Genomic DNA, 8,870 nt, shown 5'->3' with positions numbered 1-8,870 from the left:
TCGCCACGAACCGGTACTAATGAAAGCGGCCCGGCTAGCCGTTGGAACCGGTACTAATGTATACATTAGTGCCGGCTCAAATACAAACCGGCACTAATGTGCTTCACGTTTGACCCTTTTTCTACTAGTGGTCGCAGCGTCTCCTTGACGACCATCTTGATGTACTTGAGTTTAGAGAGGTCGTCCGCCTTCACTAGTCTCTGTTTGCCGCCGACCAAACTTCTTATCTCTGCCCGTGCCTTCTTCATCACCGTCGGATTCTTGATGAGCTCGGACATAGCCCACAACAATGTCACCGAGCTCGTCGCCGTGCCGCCGATAAATGCATCCATCAAAAGCATATGAAACCACATTAATTAGGATTCCCTATTTAAAAACATTCCCTCAGTCCCAAAATAATTGTCACCGATTTAGTATAAATTCAGTACTCCTTCCGTAAAGAAACACTCTTATATTTCTTTTCGGAGGAAGTATAAAACTGTACGAAATCAACCATACTTATTTTGGAATGAAGAAAGTATAAGAAAATGTAAATGCAGTTGAGAAGCTTCACAGTTTAGTTAGTACCCCTAGAAGAGCCTTGACGTGGTCCTTTGTGATCTTCCCTTGCCCCTTCCAAAGATTGATCAACACATCCACAAGGTCATCTTTGTCGGGCTTCACCTTCCCAGCATCCATATGTTGGCTGAGCACCGTCTCCAAGTAGGAGTCTATCTCCAGGAATGTCCTAAGATACCGCCTCTCCAGCCCGGCGAGCTTGTCGAACCACCGGCTCATGGGCGACGCCGGGAAGAAGTCCTGTGCGGAGAAGGCGGAGAGGGCCACCGTGGCCTCGCTGAACACCCGCTGGAACTTGGCGCCTTTCATGCTCCCGAACGCCACCGTGCCGATGAAGCTGTCGATGAGCGTGAACAGGATCTCGTTGAGGTTGACGGGCTCCGTCATCGGTGAGAGGGATTGGATCAACTCGCCCCACGAGCTCTGAGACGAACAGCTTGCGCAACTCGCGCCAGCTCACGTTGTACGGAGAGAAGGCGATGTCTTGTTGCCCGTAGGTCATCAATTTCGCGCCTGGAATTCAATACTACTAGCTTTAGGTTTTCAGTTTCAGAAAAATTTCAGCACCAATCGAAATCACCGAAATTCAGTAAATTTTAGTGATTTCGGTTTAAATTTCAGCCAAAAGGTAGAAATATTCACTTGAATTCAATTAACTATTTGAATTTCTTGAAATTAATTTTGAATATATTTGAATTCCTGTGTACTACTGAAATATTTTGGCCATAAGGTAAATATTTCAGTGTCTACCGAAATTACTGAAATTCAGTGAATTTCATCAAAATCTCGCTGAAAGTGAAAACCACCTGTACTCAGACAGGGGTGAACATATGAAAAGGAGTTGGTAGCCAGCGAAAGGACTTGCGTGGCGAGGGGGGCCGGCTGCAGCAATGGACATCGTGCGTCTTGAGCACCTCCTTGGCCGCCTCCGGCGACGAAAGCAGGACAGTGGCGACGCCGCCGAGCTGCAGGTAGATGACGGGGCCTAGGCTGCGAGCCAGCCTTTGCAGTGACCGGTGGGGATCGTGCACCATGAGGTGCAGATGCCCTATGATGGGTAGTCGCAGGGGGCTCGGGGGAAGACGGATGGGGTTCTTCTTGTTGCCAGCAGCTTGCAGGTACCAGAAGATTACCGTAGGAGCTATGATGAGTAGTGGTACTGACCACATGAGGACATGCTTGAGTTCTGGAGAGGGGTTCACAAGATCAGGCACCATTCTTGCTGCTGTGCTCTTGGAGAAGCCAATGGGGCACAGTAGGCAGCTGGATATATGGTTATATAGACACGGAGAGATGGGGAGAGTGTGCGTCTTCACTGATTGGGCTGTGCAATGCATGTGAATATTTGAGATGACCATGGAGGATTGACAATTCGTGATTGTGTTGTCATACTCATTTTTCTGTTAGCAAAAAATGCTTCGTCAACCCCAGCTTCGCGGTTTCTTCCCTCGCTCACCTACAAGACAATAGGGAAGGACCCTACTGCGTGTCGTCATTCTCTTCGTTTTTAGCAAAAGAGGACAGTAGGCCGGAAGGTATTGTTATGGTATTATTATCAGTCTTGCTAAGTCTCAGTACTCAACTAAGACTTAACGAAGTCTTAGTCGATGCTATATCTATGAGATTTTACATTGAGATTAGTGCAAAATTTTCTTTTCAGGTTTTTTTCTCTCTCTTGCATGTTATGTCATTTGACTTAGATTTGGTTAAATCTCAGTCGACTGAGACCTAGCCACACCCTATTATTTTTTCGACAAAGGGTGGATTTTATTAGTTCAAAATGAAGCATCAAGAGGATACAAACACTGTGAGCACACACCCGACCTTTGCATAGTTAGGATGCACACAGTCAATACCGACACACACAAAAACACACCGACACGTAGCGAAGTCATACAAGACCAAAGCTATGTGTGGGCGAGGAGAAAAAAAACCCAAAAGCATTATTATTATTTGTTCTAAACTAGCATGGTGGCCCTCACAGATTATAGGGCACCAATATTTATTTATATATTGCTATACATTGTTTTCATTAAATTCACCCGTTAATTTCAAAAGTTTTTTAGTCACCGTGTGCTAATGGGTATATCCCGTGATCTATCTATTATATATTGAAAAAGTAGTCGATGGGCTAACCGAACAAAAGAATAGGATAAAAAATCTCTTGATAATGAAAAACATCGGACCCTTAGCTTAGATAAACTTTAAAATGAAGAGATTACTCATTAATACCACCGGAAAATATCACAAACACGCGGTAGTCGCCAGCCGCCCCTACCTAATCCTCCTCCAAGCCCTACAAAATCCCAATCCTCCTCTAATCATGCGGCGTCGGCCGCCCAAAAGATGAAGTGATCGTGATGTTGGTAGATTGATTGACGTACATAGCTTAACTGCTACTTCCTTAACAGTTTATCAAATACTCACTCCATCCCATAATATAAAATGTTTTTGCAAGCGTGATGCGGAGACATTCGCCTTGCAAGAAACTTGGCAAAGCATGATGACCCAAAAGGATGCATGGGAGGAGACGAAGCGCCAAGAAAAAGAGAAGCAAATGAAGGCCTACGACGAGATGCAAAAGAAGAAACTCGAGATCGAGGAGAACGTCCAAATGAAGAAGCTCGAGATTGAGGCGATCAATGCCAAAACCCAAGCAAAAGAGCTGGCACTAACTTTCATAGCGAAGGAGGAGGAGATCATGAAGGTGGACTTGAGCAAAGTGTCGCCGAGGAGAAAGGTTTGGTTTGAGAAGAAGCAAAAGGTGATGCTCGAGCTAAATGAATGGTCTATGGCCAAGAGTGCCATCATTTTTGTATGCCGGCGTATGCGCCGGCATGTCTAAGATGCATGAACTATGACCCTTTTGTGTTCTGGCAAGCGTGCCAGCATAAACTATGACCCTTTTGTGTGCTGGCAAGCATGCCAGCATGAACTGTGGCGTATTTTTAGCCCCTGGCAAGCATGCCGACATGAACTATGGCCGCTGACATGAACTATAGCCCTTGGCCCTAAATTTAAATTAAATTAAGTTGCCAAAAAATCAAACACGTGGACGAAATGCGTCGGGTAGTTGGACGCACCGGCCAGGTTTTGGCGGACGTGGACGAACAACGCGCCTCCAGCCGACTCAAACGAACAAAATGCAGACAAAACATCATCTATTTACGTCGGCATGTTAGAGTTGCCCTTAGTAGCACCCCAAGTCCTGAGTTCTGACTCCTGACTGCAGGGTTCTTGCCCTACAGTAGATAGTAAAAAAACATGTATATACAATGACTAAGAAATGTGCTCAGACATCGTGCTTTGGGACACGTGTACGAAGGCTTTTTGGTTGTTATGGGCAAGGTCAGGCCGGCTCCGGTATAGAAGCGGCGATATCAACGCGTCGGCGGCTCGTTCTGGCGACGGCAATGATCGTTTGATGGTCCATGGACCTCGATGTAATTTTTACTCCCTCTATTCCTTGATATAAGGTGCATATATTTTTGAGAAAAAGTCCGAAATATAAGGTGTATTGCGTTGCACCACTCGTCTGGATAATGTTTTTAGAGATTTGACTGCATTTCCTTATATTAGGCAAGCTCCTCTATTTTCTCATGTCAATTAGTCAGGTGTAATCTCGCCCAAAACTTAGGAAATTTTTCCTCGACATGCGTTCTTTAATTTCCGTGCCAAAAACTATACACTCTATATTAAGGAACGGAGGGAGTATTATGTTTGAGGTGTTTTGTATTTTCGATGAATCTCTACAATAAATTTGATCTTTTTGCAAAAATAAAATAAAAATAATGGTAGCATCGCCCACGCGGGCGACAGATTATCCCACGCGGTCATTTTCACCCGTCTAAGGCCCTCTTTTACCCCTACAAAGAATCACACCACATGACGCTGGTCCTTTTCACAGCGAAGACTTTGGCAAACAACCAAATAGCCGCCCCAAAAAATGTCAGTCTGTGGCACGTTTAGACAAATCATTTTCTTTATTCCTAGCGTTTTATATGGCAATACACTGTGGTAAGAGCGACGGTAATAGTATGAATAAGTTTAACATGCAACTTTTTCTCGAGAAGTTAACATTCAAATTGATAGGCTGTGATGTGTGGCATCACCAATTAAGTCTAATGATGATGTGGTACATTGTAGATAAAATCATCCATAATTGGTCTGCATGTGCAAGAGCGGCAATGCCCGATCCAAAAGAGTCTCCTTCTTGGCCAACAAAGTCTTAGGCCTCATTCAGTTTGGGGGAATCTAAAAGGTAGGGTTTAGAAACAGTATCTAAAGTTGATAGGATTGGCACTTGCCATCCTAAGGATTTGTCTTGCCTCGTTCCTACATAAAAAAAGATTTGAATGAATATGTAGGTTTCTTTAAAAATACAGAAAATGAATAGTATTCCTACAAAATTCTTGCACGCATTTCCTACCAACTAAATGCATTTATAGGAAATTTACCTCCGAAATCCTTATTCCTATACAAATCCTCCAAACCGTGGGCTCATTCCTGTGCATGTGGCTGCCAAATTCTTCATGTGGCACTTCTAGTCGTTGGTCCAACCAATGAGGGAAATGAATACCACTGACACCTCTACTACTCCAACCAATCAGTATATGGTTCATAGAAAGGAATTGGTACTTCCCATACGCAAAGAAGCAATGACCAGGTCCCTAATCTTGACATTCAAAGCACCGTCGATAGAGATGTGCAGCTGTCACTGTGAGATGCCACAATACTACTCCCTCCGTTTCTAAATATAAGTCTTTTTAAACATTTCAAATGGATCACAACATACGGATGTACGTAGACATATTTTAGAGCGTAGATTCACTCATTTTGCTCCGTATGTAGTCATTTGTTGAAATCAGTAGAAAGACTTATATTTGGAAACGGAGGGAGTATAATATTGCAACTTTTTTTTCTTTTTTCTTTTGTATGACTACTTATTGCCATGCACCTTTGATCATCAGTATGAATAGTTAATTCCTCTTACGTTCAATTTATGACATGAACTTTGATTTATGTTTTTGAATAGAAATGATTGTTTTTATGCAGCTATACATGCTATGAAGGACAGACCATTGTGTATATAGGATAGTTTCTCTCGTATATTTATATCTCTGACCTTTTAGTTTATGGTTGCCCGATGCATCCATTTGAGCGACAAGTAATATGGATTGGAGGAAGTACCTTATTTAAATTTTGCTACTCCAGAATAGGTAACTATTTTTAACCAAAAATATACAACTATCTGACATGGCTAAATAATAGTGTCAAAAACGTTCTTATATTATGGGACGGAAGGAGTATATTGTTTAATAAATTTGCCGGCCAAACCAAGCTAGTACACCGTCCAGCCTATCTTTTATGCACTTTACTATATCAACTACTATTATGCTAAGTGGAATCATTGATCCTTGGAAAATGTCTATTTACGAACTAGGTGAATGGACATAATTCCATCCTTTTCTAACCTTTTCCTACAATTTCTTGCACACATTAAAAAAATGCTGAGATGTTACTATACTCTAATTCATATAGCCATCTTGAATTCTTGATTCTTGACTTTCCGACATATAGCCATACACTGAGAAGCAGAGACACAAGGAATAGAAAGTCAAGTAGATATGGATAGATCTTGATCCCCTTGGACCCCTTCTGAGTAGATTGTAACTTGAGGCCTCAAGATGCTTGCTATCTACTCTCTCTGTTCCAGAATGTAAGGTGTACTATTTTTCGTGCAAGTCAACCATTTGAATGTTTGACCATGATTAGAGAAATAAACCAACAACATATGGAATACCAAATCGATGAAATATGAAACCACTTTTCATGATGGTTCAAATGATATAAATTTTGTATTATGGATATGGATATATTTTTCCAAAATCTCGGTCAAACATGGCCTAGTTTGACTTCTGAAAAAACAAATACACCTTATATAAAGGAACAGAGGGAGTATATCAATAGATGATAAGCATCCTTATCATTAGAGTTGTGAATCGAGTGCAAAATAACATCCATGAATTCATTGTTAAACGAAATCCATCTCAGTATTCATCTAAGCAGTCATCTCAGATTTGATCCATCAACTCATCTAAGCCCTAATACTTTATATGCATATCCAATGCATTTACCCATTCATTTCTCTAACATGCCCTTCTTTATCTAACATGAGCAAGCATAAATCCATCCATCCATTTCTTTATCTATACCACACACATCCATGCATTCTAGGATTAGAAAATGGGGAAACTCACCTTGGGGAAGAGGAAGAGGCGGTAACGGTGGCGAAAAGCTGTTAGCTTCGAATACTAACTAGCCTAAGCAACATTTTAGAAGTGTAATTTCCAAAGTTTCCTCCATACTACAGCTGTAAGCTACCAGCTGAAGAACCCAATTACATTATTGAGAAGCATGCATCAGCACCATGTGCAATAATAGACTATTAGAAGTTGTATCAGAAAGCAAAAGCACATTATTGCAAGCAAATAAGTTGGAGGGTGTTTTATAGTTTAAGCTTTATGTTCAGATTTTACATATGTGCTAGAGTTGACAAAGTAATTAAACAGATTATTAAGTCATAAAGATAGTATTTTCATTAGTGAAACATGCATGTGACAACTTTTTTTTCAGATTTTAAATACTAAAGGGAAGAGCGAGAAATACTGCTATCTCCTTTAGAAAATACAAGATGTGGTTTCATAGTCTAAATTCATGCTTTAGCCAGTATTAACAGATGGAACAAGACACAGAGGAGTCTTCCTACAGAAAACCTGTCTGCCAGTCCCTTCCATGCTCACGTCTTCTTTCCTCATGCCGTCAGGCAACTCCCAGTCGAACGAATGCAGCAAGCTAGCAAGCGTGAACTCGACGATTGTGGCGCCCATGGGGATAGCAGGGCAGATCCGCCGCCCGGCGCCAAACGGAAGGAGCTCGTAGTGCAATCCATAGAAATCAGTGTCCATGCCGTCAAACCTCTCCGGGTAAAACTCCTCAGGTTTCTCCCAGCAGGCAGGGTCCCTCCCCATGGCCCACACGTTCACGAAGATCCTTGTCTTCGCGGGGATGTCGTACCCAAGGACCTTCACATGGTCCATGGTTTCCCTAGGGACGAGCAGCGGCGCGGGCGGGTGGAGGCGCAGTGTCTCTTTGACGACCATCTTCAGGTAGTTGAGTTTAGAGAGGTCGTCAACCTGCACTAGTCTCTGTTTGCCGCCAACCAAACTCCTTACCTCTCTTTGTGCCTTCTGCATCACCGTCGGGTTCTTGATTAGCTCAGACATAGCCCACAACAATGTCACCGAGCTCGTCGTCGTGCCACCGACAAATGTATCCTAATCAAAAGAATATGTAACCACACTATCATTACTAAAAAAGTATAAGAAAATGTATATGCAGTGTTAGCTTCAGAGAAGAACAGGTTTAGTACCATTAGAAGAGCCTTGAGGTGGTCCTTTGTGACCTTCCCTTGCCCCTTCCATAGACTGATCAACACATCCACAAGGTCATCTTTGTCAGGCTTCACCCTCCCAGGATCCATATGCTGGCTGAGCACCATCTCGAAGTACGAGTCCAGCTCTAGGAATATCCTTTGGTATCGCGCCTCCAGCCCGACGAGCTTATCGAACCACCGGCTCATCGGTGACGCCGGGAAGAAGTCCTGCGCGGAGAAGGCGGAAAGGGCGATCATGGCCTCGCTGAACACCTGCTGGAACTTGGCGTACTTCATGAGCTTGGCGCCGTTCATGCTCCCGAACGCCACCGTGCCGATGAAGCCGTCGATGAGCGTGAAGAGGGTCTCGTTGAGGTTGACGGGCTCCGTCGGCGGAGACCGTAGTGAGAGTGATTGGATCAGCTCGCCGACCTGAGCTTCTAGTGCGTGAGCAAAGGACTGGACGCGTTTGCTGCTTACAAGCTCTGAGACGAACAGCTTGCGCCTCTCGCGCCAGCTTGCGTTGTACGGTGAGAACGCGATGTCTTGTTGGCCGTATGTAATTAATTTTGCACCTGAAAGATTCAAATAGATGATGATATTCCATTCCAGCACAAACAACAATGAGTTAGTATGCAACTTTATTTACTTACGAATATATTTTCAAACAATTGTTGATGTTTACAGAATCTTCATTATTTTTCTAAATGTTTCTGAACTTGCCTGGTGATGAGGGTCGGCTGCAGCTATGGACATCGTGCGTCTTGAGCACCTCCTTGGCAGCCTCAGGCGACGAAACCACGATGGCCGCAACGCCGCCGAGCTGCAGGGGGACGACCGGGCCGAGGCTGGGGGGCAGCATCCTGAAGCACCGGCG

General features: G+C 43.5%; 1 pseudogene; it reads right to left on the bottom strand.

The window, feature by feature from the left end:
* Positions 1 to 114: 114 nt before the first annotated feature.
* On the bottom strand, positions 115 to 8,855 carry LOC125528231 (annotated as a pseudogene).
* Positions 8,856 to 8,870: the final 15 nt, after the last annotated feature.

The sequence above is a fragment of the Triticum urartu genome, unplaced genomic scaffold (genome assembly GCF_003073215.2).
Source record: "Triticum urartu cultivar G1812 unplaced genomic scaffold, Tu2.1 TuUngrouped_contig_4727, whole genome shotgun sequence".
NCBI lineage: Eukaryota > Viridiplantae > Streptophyta > Magnoliopsida > Poales > Poaceae > Triticum > Triticum urartu.
Note: the sequence above shows the minus strand (reverse complement) of the source record. Positions and strands in the feature narration are given on the sequence as shown.